This window comes from Culex pipiens, chromosome 2 (assembly GCF_016801865.2).
Source record: "Culex pipiens pallens isolate TS chromosome 2, TS_CPP_V2, whole genome shotgun sequence".
NCBI classification, from domain to species: Eukaryota; Metazoa; Arthropoda; class Insecta; order Diptera; family Culicidae; genus Culex; species Culex pipiens.
The window spans coordinates 140,270,999-140,275,070 of record NC_068938.1 but is presented as its reverse complement, the minus strand read 5'-3'; positions in this window follow the sequence as shown (position 1 = coordinate 140,275,070).

Below are 4,072 nucleotides of genomic sequence, written 5' to 3'. Positions count from 1 at the left end.
TGATTTTCCCCCCGGAGTGATGGTGACTTGGATTTGAGCTGCGTGCACTTCGTGGTGGGTACGAGATCTACGACGACCCACGACGCGATGGGGGCTAACAATAACTGGCTTTGTCGTTTACAACCTGCTGGGAGAGGTGCTAAACTGGGTACGTCCAGGCGAATTAGAAATTCATATTTTAAGCGAAGTTGGACGTCTTGTTTCTGGGAGTAGTTGATATACATCACGATAAGTTTTTGCCTAACATTAGCTAGTAGCCTTCATAACATTAACCATCTATATCCAACAAAGTTCAAGCGATAAATATTAACCCAAGTTTCTAAACTTTCCAAAAATAAGTTAAATCCTCTATTTTAAATTTTCAAAATTTACCACATTTTCACCCTTGAATACTGGACAGTCACGTCCAATCCCTATAACTATCTTTCCAGCTCAAATCTCGTGGATGGACACGTCCACGCGGCCTCACGTCGAATCCCCCCTCACCCTTCAACGGACGTGCTATCGCTCTGATTAACGCGTATTGATCATTGGCCGCCGCTCTGGCCGTTGAACCTTCGGAACAAATCTATCCGTCCGGCCCCGCTCAGGTGGTTCTGGCCCTGCGAATCGTAAACTCCGCCGCGACCATAACTCCGTCTTTGAGGGTAATTTGAACGTCGCACAAATGGGCCTCGCAATTTACTGCGGCGTTGGATTTGCATTAAATTTCAATTTCGATAATCATAAACAATCTACTCAACCTCCACCATGGGTTCCCCACACCACCACTTGGGGGTGGGTTTTTGGCCGGGCCGATCTGCTGAAGGTGCAAAAATTCTTTCGGGCGATTTCAGTCGTCCGTGGGGTCGTCGAGTTCTGGGGGGTGCAGATTCGATTAGCACGCACGTTGGCGGGACTGGGCCCATGGCCACCTGTGTGCCGCACCGAGCTCCGGTCTGGCTAGCCGGTCACGGATCATTGAGGCTGCAGTCAGGTGGAAAGAAAGCCGGGATCCGCGATGTTGATCCGAGTTTGGACAAAATTTTCGCGCCGCGGTCGATTTGAGTTTTCTGGACCGGGGGAAAACTCCACGTTGCTGGTCATCGACGCGGCAAGGGTACCCGACGCACAAACATCCACGGGTGATTTAAATCGGGGTTGCTACCGGCAGGGGAGGCGATAGCTTGGGTGCCGTTGATGGAGTGCGCGTTCTAGCTGGAGAGCAGGGGCGTAGGGAAATTTTAATGTTTTTTGTGTGATCACAGCATACAAATTGTATCCTAACACAATTTTTTAATCAAATATATTCCCTTTTTTAAATTCAGAATGAATTAAACATTTAAATCAATTTGCTAAAAATTCTTAGGTTAAAAATGTTAACAAATAAAATAAATCTAATTATCTTCCATAATATTGAATATAAAACTGCAATCAAAAATAAAAACTCTGAAAAACAACAGCAACTCCACCCATGATCTGGGCGTGGCTCGCCACTTTGAGCGTCATTTGCCCCAGGTGGCGCTCTAGTTTGGGGGCTAGGCTAGCGAATAAAAAAAACACAGCGCCAACCGCCAGCCCAAAGACGGGGGGCTTTTTATTGCATATGTTTATCAAACCGGAATCGAGGGTTGCCTGCCGGTGGTACCCCGGATTTCAACACGTTCCGACCATTTGTTATCTAGAACCCGGCACTGTTGACTGCTGAAGTTGCTGATTCCGCGTATTTGTTGAACAACTGCAGCTGAACATGTACGCACTTTGGCGAATGGCATGGCACCGCCGGCATAATTTGAAGTAAATGTTCCGTAACGGTGATGCGTTTCGGCGGATGATTAAAGTGACACAAACAACTTTTACTCACTTAATGTGTGCCAAGCTGGAGAAAACAACCAATTTGATGCATATATGTCGGGAACGTTTCACTCTCGAGAAAAGCGCCAATGAAATATTCATACTTGGCCCGGTAAAGGCATAAAAATAACTGGAAAGTGTCTTCACAACACGCAATAAACGAGATGTAATATCTCATCTCGTGGCAGAAGTAAGTACAAATCGTATGTATTCGGTGGTGAGGGACAAAGCAGATCTCTGCAAAGACGATGCGAAAAAATTCAGCCACTTTAATTTTTAGAACATTTGGGTAATTCTACGCCAACTCACACAGCAGTTGCCTCGACCCCTCTTCGTTATGGTCGCTCCCGTGCTAACTTGTCGTAAGTCGATTTTGGGCCAAAATGAGTTAAAAACGCCACTTTGTGCAACTAACAATGCCTCACCTCTTGACCTTCACAGATCCCCAAATTTCGATTTCAATTCTGAAATATTCAGTAAAAACCGAAAAAACTCCGTGGATTGTTGTCGCTCTTCCCAAGGGATTCCAGAAGCGTTTATTACTTGCCAGTCTGCCAATTAATTACTCAAATTACAGGTCCAAATTAATTAATTATATTAATTACTTTATTACTTTTCACTATGATGAAAAATGTGGGTCTCGTGGCGCAGGGGTAGCGGCTTCGGCTGCCGATCCCGATGATGCTATGAGACGCGGGTTCGATTCCCGCCTTATCCACTGAGCTTCTATCGGATGGTGAAGTAAAACGTCGGTCCCGGTTTCTCCTGTCTCGTCAGAGGCGCTGGAGCAGAAATCCCACGTTAGAGGAAGGCCATGCCCCGGGGGGCGTAGTGCCAATAGTTTCGTTTAGTTTCGTTATGATGAAAAATATATAATTTATTATTAAATAGATATAAGTATTTATTTCTACGGTTCTAATCTTGAATATATATAAATAGCTCATTCGATAGCTTTTTCAAAAATAAATTAAATGAAATAAAATATAAACACTCAATATCAAGCAAAGTACAGACAGTATTGTTTTGTTCAAAGTCTTAAATTATGCTTTTTTATTAATTTTTTTGTGCCAATCTGGATATTGTGATTTTTTTTTGAATAATTTTTATTGAAAATAGCAGAATATTTCACAATAGGTTCATGTTTACACATTGAAAATTTTCTCCCACTAGAGGGTGCTGAAACTTGGCAAGTCGAATGCCATTGAAATATTGAAGTAGTTTGAAAAATGGCCAAGCATAAACTTTGAAAAATATTTGCAGCGACTCTTTATTGTATTGTTTTGACATTATTTCGTTTGTTTTTTTTTCTCAAGTATATTAAAAAAATCCGTTACCAAAAATACGGATAATGTGTAATTTGTCATTATTGGATTAAATTTCGCCATCTGATTAGTCAATTCTAATTTCACTGAGTTTGATTTTAAACAATGAAACATTTGTCTCAGAAATATTTGGAAATGTTTCATGAAAATAGTTCAGCTCTTAAAAAAGAGATATAAGACTGTCAACTGCTGCAGTTAGCTGAAAAATAAATAAAAAAAACTTATTTTTATTTTAATTGATTTTAAATGGCTTTCACTTGAAAACTTTGCTTTTATCAATGATAAGTAAGTAAATTTTGGTTTTAAATATTTGATCCACATAAACTTCAAATAATTTTGACTGTCTATTAGAAGGAAAAACAAAGAAAAAAATAGGAAAAAATAACCCACTCTAATGTAGTTCTTGCAAAAAAAAATATTTTTCTCGACTTTTTTTATTGAGCCCAATGAACATATGAAAGACAATAGCTTTTAGGTCCTTTAAAGAAAAAAACTCTGGATTTTTACAATTATTTAATAAAAATAAATAGATTTTGGATTCATGAAACATTTTTCACTGGGTAATATATTTATCATGGCGTTGCCTTTTGTTGTTAATCAGCTTCGCTAAACAACATGTTGAAAATAAATTTAAGGAAAGTTTCTAGAGAACTATGGTGAATAAGGCCTTATACACACAGAACCAGTCTTTTTTCAATCTATGTGTGACACTCTTATTTGAAATGAAAAAGAAATACTGTTCTAATAGATTATCTAAAAAAAATCAAAAAGTTTCGTTTAAGAAGTACAATATAAATAAAAAAGATTACTTTAATAACTCAAAATTACTTTTATTGCCAAATAATTACTTAAATTACTCTAATAACCATGAATTACTAAGTAATTAATGAATTACCTAATTACCAGCTTAAAATCAA